Genomic DNA, 18,302 nt, shown 5'->3' with positions numbered 1-18,302 from the left:
ATAGCAGAGATGATGACCTGTCGACAACGAAGCCGAAGAGTCGACCCATCCTGAATGCTTGAAGACGCCATGTGCAATCATGTGCAACACAGCGATCGTCACTGCTTTCATGAATATCCAGAGCTGTAATTCTTCGTAAAACGTCGAGGAACTGAAGAAAGTGTGAAGTTTTACCGACAGTTGCGGTACAAGTAGTAATGTTTCAATTGTATAACCAGCATGCAGACGCAATATAAGGGCACATAGATGAGTTGCAGGCACGTACCCAGGATTTTTTTTCGGGGGGGGCCCACCACCTCCATCATCATCATCATCATCATCATCATCATCATCCTGTTTTATGTCCACTGCAGGACGAAGGCCTCTCCCTGCGATCTCCAATTACCCCTGTCCTGCGCCAACCGATTCCAACTAGCGCCCGCGAATTTCCTAATTTCATCGCTCCACCTAGTGTTTTGTCGTCTTCGATTGCGTTTCCCTTCGCTTGGTACCCATTCTGTAACCCTAATGGTCCAACGGTTATCTAACCGGCGCATTACATGACCTGCCCAGCTACATTTTTTCTCTTGATGTCAATTAGAATCCCGTCTATACCCGTTCGCTCTTTGATCCAAACCACTCTCTTTCTCTCTTAGCATTATGCCTAGCAATCTTCGTTCGATCGCTCTTTGCGTGGTCCTCAACTTGCTCTCAAGTCTCTGCCCCATATGCACTGGCAAAATGCACTGGGAAATGCGCTGGAAAATGCATTGGCACTGGACATATTGCACTGGCAAAATGCACTGATTGCAGACTTTATTTTTCAATAATAATGGTAAGCTTCCAGTCAGGAGTTGGCAATGTCTGCCGTACGCGATCCAACCTATTTTTATTCTTCTGTGAATTTCCTTCTCATGATCAGGGTTCCCTCTGATTAATTGACCTAGGTCAACGTACTCCTTCACAGTCTCTAGTGGCCGACTGGCCATCCTGCTCTCTTGTTCCTTTGCCCGGCTATTTATCATTATCTTCATCTTCTGCATAACAATATTTAACCCCACTCTTACACTCTCTCTGTTAAGGTCTCTAATCATTTGTTGTAACTCGTCTGCATTGTTGTTGAATAGAACAATGTCATCGGCAAACCGAAGGTTGCTCAGATATTTGCCGTTGATCTTTACTCCTAAGCATTCCCAGTTTAATAGCTTGAATTCTTCTAGGCACGCAGAAAATAGCTTTGGAGAAATTGTGTCTCCCTGTCTGACCCCTTTCTCTATAGGTATCTCCCTGCTTTTCTAGTGTAGAATTAGGGTAGCTCTAGAACCTCTGTATATATTCTTACGCGAAGGACGAGCCAGTAAGACGAGAAACTATTTACAGATTATATTTACAACAACGGTTGCAGCGCTGACCGGTTGGATTCACAGCGCGAGCCCAGTTCGTTCTTCATCCTCTGTTCTGGAGTGATGGCGCCTACGCGCCTCGTTCAAACAAACAAATTCCTCACGCATGTAGCAATATTTTCCAAGCTTTTTACGTAAGCGTTCTGTACTCCTTGATTACGTAGTGCCTCTACGATTGCTGGTATCTCTAATGAATCAAATGCCTTTTCGTAATCTATATAAGCCACATAGAGAGGCTTATTGTACTCTGCAGATTTCGCGATAGCCTGGTTGATGACATGGATGTGATCCATTGTAAAGTATCTCTTCCTGAAGCCAGCCTGTTCCCTTGGTTGACAAAATGCAGTGTTAACCTTATTCTATTGGAGATTATTTTGGTAAATATTTTATATAATACTGGGAGCAAGCTAACTGTCCCATAATTGTTCAATTCTTTAACGTCTCCTTTTTTTGTGGATTCGTATAATGTCTACATTCGTCCAGTTTTCTGGGACCCTTGCAGTCGATAGACACTTCGTATAAAGAGCCGCCAGTTTTCCAAGCATTATGTCTCCTCCATCTCTGAGTAAATCGACTGTTATTCCACCTTATCCTCCCGCTCTTCACCGTTTCATGTCTTGCAGGGCCCTTCTGACCTCATCGCTAGATATAGGAGGGTTTCTGTATCCTGTTCATTACTGTTTCTAAGTGAACTATCGTGACTCCTCTGGGTACTGTATACAGGTCAGCTTAGAATTTTTCCGTTGCTTTTACTATATCTTCGAGATTGCTGATGATATTATCCTTCGTATCTTTTAGTGCATACATCATGGTTTGTCCTACGCCAGGTTTCTTTTTTACTGATTTCAGGCTGCATTCATTCTTTACGGCTTCTTCAGTCTTTTTCATGTTATAGTTTCGAATATCAGTTATTTTCGCCTTGTTGATCAGTTTTGACAGTTCCGCGAATTGCGTAACGCTGCGCGGCCGCCAGTCCCATACAACCGCGTAGAGCGCAGGACTCTGCGATTCTAGACGCACTGCGCTCACTGCGAAAGGTTAGAAAAACACCCACATAAGCACAGCAGAGAAGTGGCTACGTGAGGCGGTTCGACCGATAACTGTAGAAGCGTCATTCAAAACAAGTAATTGTTCTCCACTTCCTGCGGCGATTTCTCTACTTCCTTTTTAAATAAAAAGATGTTGATCCATAAATGTTCTCATAAACAACGGTTAACATTTTTATTATTCGCTTTTGCTTGCAGTTTGGTTGTTGCGTTGGCTCTCTCCCTTAGTAGATCGCTTAATTTCTCAACTCCTTGCGATTTTTGTTTCCGGTTTCCAATTTTGCACGAAAAGTGCTATACAGTTAGGGAAAAACAGACGAGGTAACGGGCGGCAGTCATCTTGCTTATGGGTTTAAGGGTTATTGCAGGGTTTCATGATGGACGCTCTTTCACATTATTTTATTTCCCACGTTATCTAACCCATATCACGTGTATATGGTTCCGGACATCTGTCAGCGTCGCGGCGAGCCGTAACTCAAGCAAACAATGAAGCAAAGGGATAAGTTAAACGCAATTGGCGTTTTCTTCGGCCGCAACTCGTTCCATGAGAGTACAGACCAGCTGAGCAACAGCCGCATCCCTCTCCTGGTCCCAGGATCAGCCTGAACAAAAAAGGTTGAACTAACAAAAGCAACAGCTATGCTCGTGACGGTTAAATAGGTGGCGACACCTGAACGCATCTCGAGTTAATCGCGCGGGTGCGGAATCTACGAGAAAACTGTCCTTCACATTACAAGAGATGCCGATAACTACCGCCATCTAAAAGGAGTGAAAAAGGCAGCATAATGCTGACCGATGAACAGCTGCGCAGTCTCAACATTGATCTGGCGGCGCTTTACGAATGTGTGAGGAGTGGTGGCGTGGGTGGGGAGGGGGGGGGGGGGTATGCCATTTGATTTCGGGGGGGGCCCGGGCCCCCCCGGGCCCCCCCCTGGGTACGTGCCTGATGAGTTGTGTACCTAAGACAGTTAAGTGCGTGCTTCGCACATACCGACATTACGGGAAATCAGGAGGCCGATAGGATAGCTCGAGGGCACGCAACAAACCGAGCATCCAACATTCCCGACCCCACTGAGGAACCCGAGCCGGTAGCCCAAAGCTATTCAGAGATACTCAATTACTACAGAGGCATCAGACGAAAATACCCACCCCCTCACAAACAACTAAACAGAGAAGACGCCGTAGCATGGCGACAGCTACAAACGGGAACATTCCCGTGCCTAAACATGCTCAGCAAGATCTACCCCACGCAGTACGAGAGCAAGTGCCCATGGTGTGGAGACAAACCAACCCTATATCATACCACATGGGCTTGCCAGAAAACAGAAGGGCTAGCCATAATAAAAAACCCGAGTGCGGAACAGTGGGAGAGGATGCTATCCAGCGACACCCTGAAAGTCCAACAAGGACTAGTAAGGCGTGCACGCAGGGCAGCTACCCTCAGCGGAGCCCTGGACTAGGGGAACCGACCCTGGAGAGAAGATGGAAGACTCCATCTGATGCCGCAAAAATCACTGCAAAATAGAGAAAATAAACGTTTTTCATCATCATCATTCGCTATACCCATATTAAGAGTACAACGCATGTTTAAGCTCTGTGTGGTCTGTAGGGTCGAACGTGCGGTCAGTCGACTTTTCAAAAATAAAACCAGTTGTTAGAAAGCGCTCGTCCTTGTGTTGCCCCTATTCTTCGTCCCTGTTTGTTTGCGCGCAGAAAGTTTTAGGATGAAAATGCAATGTTGTTCCAAGCACTTAAAAAAACTTTTTTATGCTTTGAACGACAAAAATAACTGAAACACCAATGCATTTCGTCGCACATTGCGTGAAAGCATATCTAAAGACTGGCGTAATTGTCAGAATTCGTTCCAAATAGAAGTGCAATTCATAACCGGGGATACGTGCCGTAAACTAATGAGTTAGAGAAGAAGAGCTATGAATTGGGCTTGTTGGTGCGTATTAATATATATATATATATATATATATATATATATATATATATATATATATATATATATATATACGTGAGAAGAACGCGACCTGAGAGAGAGAGGAAGAGAAAGAGAAGTCATAATTTAAATGTTCTCGCAGTCGCAATGCGTTGTTGTGTTCTTTATAAATTGTGGTAAGATCTGACAATAAACCAGTTGGTAGTTTGCGCTCCCCTGTGTCCCCTCGTGTCCGCTTCATATCGAGGGTTCGTTTCAACTCCATTGCACCCGCCGTGGTTGCTCAGTGGCTATGGTGTGGGGCTGCTGAGCACGAGGTCGCGGGATCAAATCCCGGCCACGGCGGCCGCATTTCGATGGGGTCGAAATGCGAAAACACTCGTGTACTCAGATTTAGGTGCACGTTAAAGAACCCCAGGTGGTCGAAATTTCCGGAGTCCTCCACTACGGCGTGCCTCATAATCAGAAAGTGGTTTTGGCACGTAAAACCTCATAATTTAATTTTTTAAATCTCCATTGCGCCTTACAGTACTTAGCGCAAGAAAAATGAAGGAGTTAGAGAATAAGTTGCGTTCACCGATAAACGCATGGGAAAAAACACTCAGAACGGTTTTGGAACCCGTACGCATTCCTAGATCACACCGTATGACCTAGAAACCCATACGGTTCCCGAAACATTTCTGGGTGTGTTTTTCACCTTGACTTAGTCAGTGACCGCCACTTCTTCATCATGTTACCTGACCAGACGAACTTTCGTCGAACTCTTGATTAAACCAGCAACTATTTAGGAAAAATTTCGCAATTAGTCGATTATGCATTTGATTTCTCGTGCAAATGATATCCGCCTTTTAGAGTAATCCAGCAAGCACAGTATACTTGGGCTGCAGGCCCCAGCAGATTTCTAAATATTCTGTTAGCTCTGACAAAAGTAAATAAGACACCTTATTTATGCGTCGTGTACAGACCTTTAAGTTTGGTATACGTAGTTATGGAGTTATGTACGTAGCAATGTGGATACGTGTAGTTCCGCTCGCCTGCAGAACTTCTGTGCGAAACACTGGTCGCAATGAGATGCTTTAAATCTGCATGTTGTGTTATATGGTGGTTGTATGTCTTGTGCGTATCATTTCCTTTATCATGGCATTAACATTCAACAAATTTCTAGGCTTCCTGACATTGCGACCAGTGCGAAACACTGGTCGCAATGAGATGCTTTAAATCTGCATGTTGTGTTATATGCTGGTTGTATGTCTTGTGCGTATCATTTCCTTTATCATGGCATTAACATTTAACAAATTTCTAGGCTTCCTGACAGGCAGTTTTTCGGAAGTTTTTTTCTCTCGTCTGCAAAACTGTCCAAGGGTGCACATACGTGTGCTCTCGACGATTCCTCCAGTACTGTCACACGCGTACAGATCCGTTCCGAGCTTTTCACGTGTGCGTTCGTGCGTGCGTGCACGTGAGCGTGCATTAATTCTCTTCCGTGCTTTTAGCGCTTTTTCCGCTCGCTCTTTGACGAGGACTAACTTGTGATAGCTAAAGGTGGCAACCTTTCTTTTAAATTCAAATTATTGTTTCAGAAAAAGACGATAGCGCTCTGTTATGTATACGACTGCTCGTTATGTAACGAGGCGCACCTCACGTCCTCCCCATGCAGAGATCCTCGCCTGCACCACGCGGAAACCTGCGCCACCACCTGGACGGGGTGATGCAACGCTGCGTCAGGCGAGCCCGCGACGCTTGCATCAGCCCTAGTACAAGTGCTGGAAAGTGTGTACAGTGTGTGCCCCAACCGCTTTGCGTGCACCGTGGGGACAGTCGCTGAACTTTAGGTTTAGGCAGAGCCTCGTTTGATCAGGTCGGCATTATCTTGTACAAGCAGCATTTTAGTCCAATAAAGGGTTCTTAACGTAAAAGCACTTGATTGAAAAAGCAACCCGGGGTCTGGGTGTGAAAGAAGGTGTAGTGGATGAGCACTCCGGATTAATTTTCGCGGTACGGGGTTCCTTGACCTACGCTCAAATGCTCCGACACGAGCGTTCCAGTTTGCATTCCGCCCCCATTTAAATGTGGCCACCGCTATCTGGAGTTGATTCCGCAGTCTCGTGCTCAGGAAAGAACGCGATTGTGCGCACTGTGAATCCATGGCTGGCAACAAGGAAGCTTCGCGGGTGCGAAGCTGTGCTGCACAGTTCTAGAAGGACGCACACGAAGACGCAGCACATGAAGCGCGTGGGTGATGCGAAGTTGCAGCGCAACTTCGCGTTCCTCGGAAAGAGCCAATCATGTACCCGACATGCAACTGCTTAGAGAGAGGCATTCTACAGCCATATATACGTAGTCTTTATGCAACATATTCTTAATAAAACTGACCGCACAACTAGTTAAGACCTCAATAACCAAGGTATACGTAAAGAAAGGAAGTATGTCAAAGAACAAAGCCGTATTGGATGTTCGTAATTGGTGACATTGCATTGCTGCAACTAAAAGCGCCAAAGAAAGACCGGAAGAGCTGCCAAAGAGAGAAGCGCACGCCCATTTTTGTTCGACTGGTGTAACGGTGACAGGCGATGAATATTTTTTTTTTCTTCTTTGTTCACTGCTTAGGCTGCCGGTCTCGTGTTTTGTGTCCGGGGTATTTCTTTAAAGGCGGAAGCTTTTCATGCCAACATTTACGTTGACTTTGTGCCAAGTATATTTAACGGCCACCATCTCAAGTTTGAATAGTATTTTATAAAGTCAATACACACGAAATGTCCTCTGAATCCGTATCCAGATTTGTGGTTTAAATTCCACCACCTTGGCGTTATGAATGCATGCATATTTGTAAAGATGAACACAAACCAAGTGGCACGGCCCAGTATCATATTTTATTGTAATAAGAGTTCTGCAGCCTAAATCATGTTAATCACTGCCAGAGTTTGGAGGCGCTAAATATTGTTGGTCGTGCCTAAAGTAGACACCATTCATATCATAATTTACACGAGATAGGTTGCTGTGGCGCGAGGCCTGTATGCCGCCTTGCTTTGAAGGTCAGTAAAGATTGTCCCTGTGAGTTTAATTAACGTGACCTTCATGCATTTTCACACAACGAAAATAACAAAAACTACGTCCAAGCTATATGGGCAGACACCGCTGGTCGTCTAAAAATGTGAGCACTATGAATGTTACCGTGTTTAAGGCGCTCACACACTGCTTAATCTTTGCTTAGAAAACCGCGAAAAAAGGTGAAAGGGCGTGCATCGGACGTGTGGCGGGGGTCATTGTTTCATTTACAGTGAGAGCAGTTTTTTGAACGTCTGCAAGTGCCGCAGCTGTCCATCGCTGCTGGAACATTATTGTAGAGAAAAGAAAATGCATGTCTGATCATGTGAGCATGTGTTCGCGTATCACACGCGTGTGTGATAAGCAAACATTTTAAAATGTTTGCTGAAACATCTTTCCTTCAATTCTCCTCCTCCACTTCCATGTAGCTCTCAACGCTGCTCACTCAGTTTCGTTTGGTTTGGTTTGGTGCCTATGGGTATGGCTCAACCCACTATGGGGGTCGGCCATGAATCGTTTGGCATTACGCACGCTCTGGTACCATTCTTTTCGTATCATTTATTTCTCCGCACTCGGTTCTGGAACTTATCCATAAACCGGCGCCGAAATTAAAGAACACAAACGAAGCCAGTGTCAAAAGGCGAAAGGAGGAGGCAAAAAGAGCCTTGTCTGCTGCTTCTTCTTCTTCTCATGGTGATGATGATTTATTACATCCCCTTTGAAACGGGGTGGTGAAATATAGTCACCTAACCTTCCCGAGTTAATCAGGCATGCTATACATGTTTTCCAGTATAGCATTTCATCTACATTTCCCTGATATTCCCTCTCTTCCTTAAAACATCTGTATTTACCTTGTACAGCTACCTACGCCTGTAACGGATCCGGTCCGATCAATCTCTTCCCTGCTTTTTTTACTACCAGTACCATAAATTTCTCTTGCTTATCTAGACTGCTGACCGGTTGATGCCTCCGTCAATTCTAATTCCCAGCGCTTCCGGAAGATGTACGTTACCTGCGGGTCGCGCTGGGCGAATACCTTCGTATTCCATTGTAGATGCACTGTTATCTCCGGATTTTGCTGCAGCAGACACATGCCTCATCCTCCTGCGAATATTTGCCCCGGTATGTTTTTGTCCTTACACAACCAGCTCGAACATCAAATAGCGCCCTTTATGTTATAGTATAGATTTTCCCTTCTAATTTCTTTCTTGCCATTCTTGTCAATCTCTGGGGACTTTTCGTTTCCATCCATTGCATCCACTTTACTATATCTGTTTCGCTCACTTCTTCTTTAATGAATCCTGGTTGTCTAATTAGTCTGCATTTGGTTGCCAATTTTTTTACCTCTTCCTCTGTTCTATGTCCAGGTTTTTGAGGTACAGATATTTGTGTACTTCAGCCACCCATTTTTTTTATCCATCTTCTTGAGTCTTTCTTCAAAACAAATTTTGGTCTGCGCTTCTCTGACTTCAAAGGAGGCCCAACCTATGCCACCCTGCACTGCCTAGTTTTATTGCGGGCCCCCAAAGCCAACCGGCCTGACGATATCTGGTTAAATTCCAACTCCGAAAACATGTCAGATTTTATGCACAGAATGACATTTGCGAACGTTTAACGCCGGCACCATGACTCCCTTTCCAGATCCCACGCACCACCCCATACTTATTCTAGCAATAAAGCGCTCTTTGCTTCATTTTGTTTTCCTTCTTCACTACCGAGGAGCGCCACCTACAGGAAGAAAATCGACTCGGATGGGAATGTAAAGTTTTTTTTTTTCTCAAGAGAAGGTTGCTCGAGCGCCCTGAGAATATTTCCTACAACCGATAGCAGACGATACGGTGCAAGAGAGTGCTAGTGCGAATAGTATTGCACCAGCTATCCTGTCACTGCTATGCATCACGGGTAAAACTGCTCATTTGTATTTCCCCCTTCGTCTCTCTTTCCTTTTTCTAGAATGTTCTCGCAGAAGCTCGCCAGAAACGTGGCAGAACGCCGGTGGATTTAAAGGCTCTATGGCCAGAAGCGAGAACGCCCTCTGCCGAACCTGCCGAAAATGTCCGACTGTCTTTGAGTTGCGATATGTTTTCTTTCAGCGACGTCTGCAAGGCGTAACGATAGGGCCGACGAGCGTGCTTGGAAGTATGCTTTCTCACGTGGTCGTGAACGTAAGCACCAGTGGGGCACTCATCCCTGAAGCGATCGCCTCCCCCCTTTCCTCCAAACAAAAGTGCTCGCAGAGATCCCCCCACCACGCGCCCCTCGAGCGGGCGAGGGTGAAAAGAGAAGGAACGCAAAGGCGCGGAAATCCACGACACCACGCAGAAAAGAAGAATTAAGGCAAAGCAGTCGTTCCAGGGTCGTTTCCCAGTGCGCGCGGCCCCTCTCCCTGGAACCCCCCGAGCTGCGTGCGTGCGTGAGTATACGCGTACGGAAACGTGCCCGGCGGCACGTCCGTCATGGACCCACCGGGTGGCGGCGACCCCGAACCACCCTGGCTCACTAGCACCGCCGCTCGACATCCGATGTGTTCCACTGCCAAGCGGGACGCACAGGTCTCGATTTTCGGAAACCCGGAAGCGTTCTAAAGGTAACCCTTTACGACGGGCATGTCACGGCACGACACTGAAACACGGACGTTTTGCCCCCTGTGTTGGTTCCCTCATCCGGCTGATAGATAGAGAGACGAAGTAAAGGAAAGGCAGGAACGTTAACCCGGTTGCATGTAGTTTGCTATGCTGCACGGGGGCAGAGGTTCTAGCAGGAGCGGTGGACCTTTGACCGCATGCGAATCTTTTTCTACGGTTTCAGCTGTAGCTGTCTGACTGCTGTTTTGCTTCCCTGGAAGCTACCCTCATGCGCTTTTCATCCCATGTCAGTACATTAACCAAGAGCGAGGTCTAGACGGGGCGGTTCAGACGGCTACGGTGTAGATCTGTTGTTGAGCACGAGGTCGCGGGTTCGATTCGAGGTCACGGTGGCCGTATTCAGATGGCAGCGAAATGTGCCTATTAGTGCATGCTAAGGAAGGCGGCCAAAATTAATGTGAGAATTCCACTATGAGGTGTCCCTCATAGCGCAGTGTGTAGCTTCGAGACTGTTCGTTCGAACAGTCTCGAGACTATAACGTTCAGCGACAGTCCCTGGCATCTGTTCTAGCGCGCCTTGACAGTAGACCATTGTCGCTCGACACGATTTTCACATGCCGCCGACAGAAGATATCGCAGGTGAAGGCGACAAAGGCACTACTTCGGTTTTTGAAAGAGACGGGATTGGACAAGCGGCTGTGAGAGTGACGTCGCGTACCATGCCAGAATGATGGACTCCAACGGACGATGTGTGTGTGCTGTGATATGTGCTCTCTCTCCCTCTCCCCCTTCCCCATCTTTAATCTCCCCCATCCCTCTCCCATGTGTAGGGTAGCAAACCGGTTAAGCCATACTGGTTAACCTCCCTACCTTTCCTTCTCCACTTTTTCCTTCCTTCCTTCCTTCGAGACTGTAGCTCCCCCCCCCCCTCCCCCCCTCCCATTTCGTCGTAGAAGCGAGGTCTGAACAAAGTTGTCCTTGCAGTCGTAATTCCTTTCTGCACACCCCTGCAGCGCAGATGGTAGCCGAGAGCTGTAGCTTGCCCGTGTTTTGTAGTTTGTCTCAAGCTCGTCTACGTTTTCTTTCGCGCAGTCTTTTGTTATGATGGCGCGACAGCTGCCCTGTCTGTAACGGGTACCGTTTTTGCCGAGCGGCGCAGGCAATTGCATAGGTTTGCATGCGCAAATGCTATGAATGCTAAGAACCAGTGCAAACGAGGAAACATGATAGGTTCAAATTGCGACTATTGCAGACAGTGATATTCTGAGCATTCTAGTTGAACATTTTTTAACGCAATAAAATAAAATGAAAATAGATCTAGCTGACTTAAAAGTGCCATATCTTTAAGAACCTACGTCAAACAGTTGAACACGGGAGTCTAACAGCACAGAAATGCTTGCAATGTCCGACGCCTTATTGAAAAGCGCGACGCTAAGAGCAAAGTCATCGGTGGTGCGTGCACGCTGCTGGCGATGCTCTTACATCGATTTCTCGATGAAAGTCATTTACATCCACACACTACTCACATTGAGGTACCTGCATCATAAACACCGTCCACATCACTCGTACCTTACCTATGTGGGCCCTCACGTTTCAACGGCTTCTCCTGAAAGTCACCTGCTGGAGCTCACGGTGTCTGATAATAAAAAAAGAAGGAAAGAAAGAAAGAAAGCGGGAACGGCCGTGTTTATTGATTAGTTTTGATGGAAGTGGAAACGTCGGCAGACATCTTGTTGCCGGCTTCTCCACACATGCGAACGCTTTCTGGTAATGTCGGTTTCACGCACTGAAACCGTTAAATACACTCGTGTGTGCACTTTCACTGATATTTACTGAGGCACTGGAAGAGAGAGAAGGTGTAAGGAAAAGGCAGGGAGGTTACCCAGGCTGGGCCCGCTTGGCTACCATGCACTGGAAAAAGGGGGATTGAATGAAGAAAAAGAAAGGAGAAGTTGGCACTTTGCACTGTGGTACACACACAATCAATCGTTCATCGTTCAGTCCATCACAAGCGGTTATACAGGTTGGTGCATTCCAAACTGGTTATAAGCTCAATTTATGTGTTTAATTTGACCCAAATTTGGTTCATTGAATGTATGGATTCATGTGCCTTCGCGTGAATCTATTCCATGTTTTCTTATGTGCCCCGACTTTAGTGTAGTTATATTATCGGACTTTATGTTTGCGGTGTTTCTGAGTTGACTTCTGAGTTCTAGTGTTGCTTTAGTGTACTTATCTGAGTGGACTTGGTGTTACTGTGGTACAGAATTGACATTCAGTTTTGATGCTTTTAAGTGATTTCGTTATGATATCTGTGGACTTCATTATTTTTGCAGCTCTATGTGACAGGATCAGCCGGCGCCAATTAAAGGCGACAACATCTCCTAAGCAGCATATAAAAAAAAATTGCAACAGCGCTTTTGTGGCTTTGCACATCGCAAACTCATGAGGCCACGGCCTCAATAACTTCTCTTCTGCAAAAGGCCTGTCATCTAAGCGTCTTAAAGCTGTCCGAAAGGCAACCCTCACATTTTCGTACGTTGGTCAGTCACACAGGGGATGTTTTACGGTTTCTTATACAACACATGTGTCGCAATTGGCACTGTCAGCCATTCCAATTAGGGATGAGTAGGCGTTCGCAAGAGAACTCCTTGCAGCAGGCGGCACAGTAACGTTTCTTCCCGTAGAGTAAAGCCGGGTAAAAGTTGTAATTTCATTCAGGCGTTGAGGCACTTAAAAGCTGCACGTTATTTCCAGGATGCACAACCCTTTTAATATGTCTCTAGCCCACCAACTGGTCCACCAATTAAGTCCTCTTGAGTACACATGCCTCCACACGCAACAACGAAGACTAGACCTCTTTTATTTTTATTTATCCTCACATGTGTATATCCGCACATATTTACAAAAAAGCGTGAAAGCGCTTGGGATGCTGCACAAGCGGCAAGTGCGCATTGCGGTGCTGCCGTCGTACCCATGACCGAGAATGCACTCTACAGCGCTGCTCCTTCGACTTGCACACCGGAGATGAACAGCGATCCAGGACATGGTGAATAAAAATAGATTCATGTATGTCGCACCGGTACGCGACCGATGTTGTCAACTGCCGAATAATGGCTCTACCTGGACAGTTTTTGGACATATCTGGCTATATTTTGGATCATCTATCTGTTAACTACAATCTCGTTTAGCCCTGAGTAAGTAAGGAAGCCACGTTTTCAAAACGGAACTACAAATTTAGCTGTTCGGAGGAATATTTTAGCAATCCTCTATATTTCTAACTACACGTACACAGTGACTGGCACAATAGTGGGTGAAATGGGCTGCATATCAGACATACCCGCCTGTATTCCCTGGACCTTGCCTCAAGGCGCGACCTTTTTGTGGTTGGATGTGGCGTTAATCACTGTCAGCGTCTTTCGTGCATGTGGCCGAAACAGGAGCCTGTGGCCTGCAGAGGGACTGGTATTGGTGACATGTTGTGCCAGTGCTCGCACTAGTGGGGGCAGAAACACTCACTGACCGTTGTGTTTATAACGAGTTATAACAAGATTGTGCAAAATGGACTTGGCTCACCGTTTCATCAGAATCCACTGGACTCTCTCTCTCTCTCTCTCTCTCTGTTTCCATTATCTAGCCACTTTTCGCCCACCCACATGAAGGCTAGCAAACCGGAAACCTGGATTGTCTTGTGGGGCTTCATTAATTACCAACTCAAGTTACGCGAACGGCAGCAATAGCGACGCTTATCTTGACGCTCTGATAAAATCACTCAGTGGATCTTAGATAATTTTTTTAACAGTTGCCGCGCGTGGCCGGTTCCGGTATAGGTTCGCGTAGAACAGTGCAGAGGTTATCCGTAACGAGGTCATGCGGCCGTCGCGACCTTCTGCTAGAATAGCTCCGTGATGGAAAGTGGAAGATTGTGTTTGGCGGCTACAGTCTCGAAGCGAAGTCACACCAAGCGGCCCGCTGCATAAGCACCACGTCGGCTTTAAGCGCGCTGCCACGTTTCGGCGCGCTTTTGCTTCCCGCATTAGAGAAAGTAACCGCTCTCACCGTCCAATGTCCAGAGAAAGGCCGGCGCGCATACGTGGGTCGCCGTCTTCAGGCACGAGTGGCGTTGTGGTCGAACCGCGTGCAAAGTCTACCGCGATCTGTGTTGTACACAAATCGCCAGAGTTTGCTTCATTCTGCCTCTTCATTTTCACTAGGTAGTACTATAAGAAATAAATACAAAAACTAAAGCCTTCTTTTTTCTACTCCCCCACTTGCGAAGGACATAGCGCGTAGTATTTTATAATCGTGCGGGAAACGTTGCTCCTAAGCGAGTTCGGTGATGCTCGCAAGCTGTGGCTCCGTCCGCAGCGATAGGGCGTCCTCGCACCCCTGGCAGATCAAGGCTGGCGCTCTCTCGGCCAGGTCCCCCACATTGCGTCACTCAAGGCTCGCCGCCGAGGGCGAAGGAAAGCACGCACGCGGCGGCAGCAGCAAAATAAAAGCGCGACTGCAAGTGGCGGGAAAGGGAGCGCGCGCTGTGACTTGAGCGGCGGCACAAGAAAGCGCGCCGCTGTTCTTCCTTCCCGCGGGGGTGGTGCGCGAAAACGTGCTCGCGCGCACGTCCGTTCGCGATCTGCCGCCTCCTCCTCGCCGGTGGGCGACGGGGGGGTCACAAACTAACCCGGCTAACTAGACGCTGCGCTCGGTCGCGACCGGGTCACGTGGGCGCTTTCACCGTCTTAGGAGCGCTCGAAATAGGAGAGAATAGATCTGCACCGCTACGTGCCGCGATCTGGAGAACGCTGCCATTGCCGCGGCCTAAAATACGGTCCTGGCTGGCTCGGGCATAGCGCAGTCAGTCAGAAATAAAGGCCTATAGAAAACCAAAAGCGCGCGCCCATTCTCTGCACGGGCTCTATACCGTGATTAGCGATTGCCTTACTTCAGCGTGCATCGTGAGCTCCTACAATTAGAGCACATGAATCGTTGCGGTGACCACAAGGGTGCCATTGTTACGCATCCTAATGAGTTGCATCACGCTGCACTGACACCGCATGTCTTTATTAGTATTTGTTTTAAAAGGAAGCACAAATCCGGGGGAAGGGAATGTACCAATCCCAAGTGGTGAAGCTCTTTCAATACAGTGACCCCATATGTGGACAACGTAGCTGTCACAAAAGGAAGCTCGGGGACAAGAGATGCCAGTGAATGAAGAGGACGGCCACGTGGCCGGAAGAAGACCACGTGGCAATGTATTTAGTAAGAACAACAAACCGGGCCGTTACGAGGTACTCACAACTCTTTCGACGCGCCCGTACATTATAAACACTCACAGGTGGGACTGAATGAACCATCGAACACCCGTTTTGCAGCTGCTCTTCCCTGGCGCATCTTTTCAGCAGACCGCGCTAAAGTGGCGTGCGCTTCTGCAGCGTCTCGGGTCCACTGGCTTCAGCGACCGTGAGTAGCCCTCCTCCGCGCACGCAATGCTCCCCGTTCCTTTTAACCCCGTGTATAGAGCAACAAACGAAACGATCGATCTGGTTGACCACCCTCCCTTTCTTCTTATAGCTCTACATCTACGTATTTATCTCTCTCTCTGCATCATAAGTGCACATTTAGAGTCTCATGACGCAATCTTATGCTATAATATAATGCCAGATTATGAACAGACAAGCCGCACCGTGGGTTAACGCATTTTTCCGGCGTTGAACGACGTCTCCAAATCCGCGATTGGAACGCAATTCCTGTCGCCAGTGAAAGGAGGCCGGAGAACGCGTGCAATTAATCGGTTGTAAAGAGGTGCTCAGAGCCGTAGAGTTTTCGTCAACTCGGGCAACTTTAGCAAAACAGCTTCGTCTCCTCCCCGGGGTAATTTTGGCTCGATAGGCGCTCACAGTCTCCCTTTGGAGCACGTGGCCGGTGTACTGTTGGTATGTCACGGGACAGTCTTGTTTGAAACATAGCAGAAGAGGTTGCTCCTAAAATGTTGTGAAGTACACGGCTTTGTTTTGGCCAGCCCGGGTCATTTGCGTCTAAAGCGATTTTGACGCTCCGCTGCTCTTCTATCTTATATGGCAAGGAAGATTTGGTATTTTATAGAAAACCATATGAACCTACCAATCAAGTATTATTGAGGATGGTGTCTTGAATCTAGGGATTGCTGTGAGATTACGCCTACTTTTCTTTAAGACACAAGGCTACAGCTCTTCAGGCATCCGCGATGGAGGCTGTATGCATCACCAGAAGCTTTTATTTCTTCTTTTTTCTTTTTCCATTTGCCCCCATAGCTGTTCTTCGATGCGCACCTATATCATATCCATCACATCCATCGAGCGACAGTTCTTGTGTAATCATTTGCTGGAAGCACGAGATAAGCGGCGTCGCATTTCATTTGTTTTCAGCGTAAAATGTTCGAGCATTGTGCTGATAACTGGCAAATGCCTTCCGTGTGAAAGTATTTGCTTCCTTTCATGAATTTTTTAATGATATTGCGCACATAGCTATTATATATGGAAGTCAATGACGTCTATTGCAAACTGTTGCAGACAGGTCGAACAATCGAGCGAGCACCACCTGCCAAGAAAGACGGAGAGGGAACGCAGAGAAATTTAACCACGCGTAAGGCAGTCTCCCGTTTGCTGCTTCGCACGGCGAGGGGGAGTGGTGAAGGAGGTTGGAAAGAAGGAAGGAGGATTGACAAAGAGAAAACACTGGGAAGTAGCTCAAGCGTTCCCTGACCCTGCTTGATCAGAGCACACACACCTTCGGATGGGACATCGAGTGACGTCTACCTAGTCAAAAGATACGCAGTGTCAAAAGAATGAAAGCCGCTCTGCGCACCACCTTTGAGGTCCGGGCTGTGTATAGCAACTTTCGTTTTAAAATGCTGGTGCTCTGGCCGTGTGCAAGCAGAAAGCGGAATTTATTACTTTCGAGATCTTCGGAGCTACGTTGGTGCCACAGAACAAAGTACACCGTCCGTTAACAGGTGCCATCACTGCTGAAGTGATGCATAAATTTTGGTACATGTCTCTCTTTTATAGCATCTCGGTTCTTATTTCTCCCTCTTTATTTTTTTCGTTGAACGCTTGTACCTTTCACGTGTTTCATAGCCCCAACATTCGAACACCTCTATGGCACAATAGCTGATCGTCAAATGCTACTTCACTGCATGGCTGCAATGCATTGCGCTCAGCTCAGTGGCGTTATCGCTCTGCTCGCATGACGAAGCAATAGTAAGAATATCATGCACAAACCGTGGTTAATATTCCATGATACCACGGGTATGCGTTTTCAATCAAGAGTACTGCAGAAAACAAATTAATGAGCTTGGTGACGGAACTATTTGCAGCAATGAATTTTTGTTAAAGGATGCTTTCTGCTACTGCACCCCCTTACGTCTCCTTAAGCACGAAGCGTAATTAGGTACGCGTCGTACTTATCTGTGCAGGCACCTCTCCTCACCGTTCTTCCATCGACAAGCATCGCACATCGCCTTCGCTCTTGTGCTCTCGCTGCGCCGACGTCTCACACCGCGTGCGCCTGACTCGGTGCTTGCGTTTCGGCCTAGCTTGTGAGCGGCGCAGTGTGCAAACATGCACACTTCACGAGATTAAAGTTGTGGCCCGTAAACATTGAGCGAGTACCCAGGTTGCACAAGATGAAAACAGACACCGCTGTAGGCGTTTGATGAAAACAGTATTCGTAACCACAATGCTAAAAGCTGCGCTTCATGTAGATTCCAACATGTGCATTGGCTTTATATATTCTTTTTTTTAATTTTTGTACACTGCAGGCAAATACTTAGGTCGATGCAAGACAGGCAACAATGATTCATTTTCCCGAAGTTACACTTAGAGTACAAGGGACGACGTAGCATTTCTCAACGTGTCCCGGTACTATAGAAACGCACTTTGCATTCCCGGTAATCGAGCCCATGCCACCTGCTGCTCAGCTACAGGACCTCATAACCGCTAGGATATGACGGCTTAAGTTCGGCGAATGCGAACGTTCAGCAAAAAAGAAGACTTGCGCAAAAAGGCTGGGAAAGAAATTTTCGCTCCGCCTGCTGCGCCCATCTGCGACGCCGCCACACTCGTTGCAACCAGCGCGAGCACTCCACGTCGTTCGGCTGGCGCGGACGAGATCTCGCGGGAACCGCGCGTCCAAGCAATGTTTCTGTGCGGCCAGCCGAATTCTGTCTTCAAATATCTCGTTGGTGTGCAGCGGACCGGTGCCTCTGACGCACGTGGCATGAGTCGGCCGCAATGCTGACGGCAGCGTATCACGCACAGAG

The sequence above is a fragment of the Dermacentor albipictus genome, chromosome 2 (assembly GCF_038994185.2).
Source record: "Dermacentor albipictus isolate Rhodes 1998 colony chromosome 2, USDA_Dalb.pri_finalv2, whole genome shotgun sequence".
Taxonomy (NCBI): Eukaryota; Metazoa; Arthropoda; class Arachnida; order Ixodida; family Ixodidae; genus Dermacentor; species Dermacentor albipictus.
The sequence above is the reverse complement of the archived record's forward strand: the minus strand, read 5'-3'. Positions refer to the sequence as shown.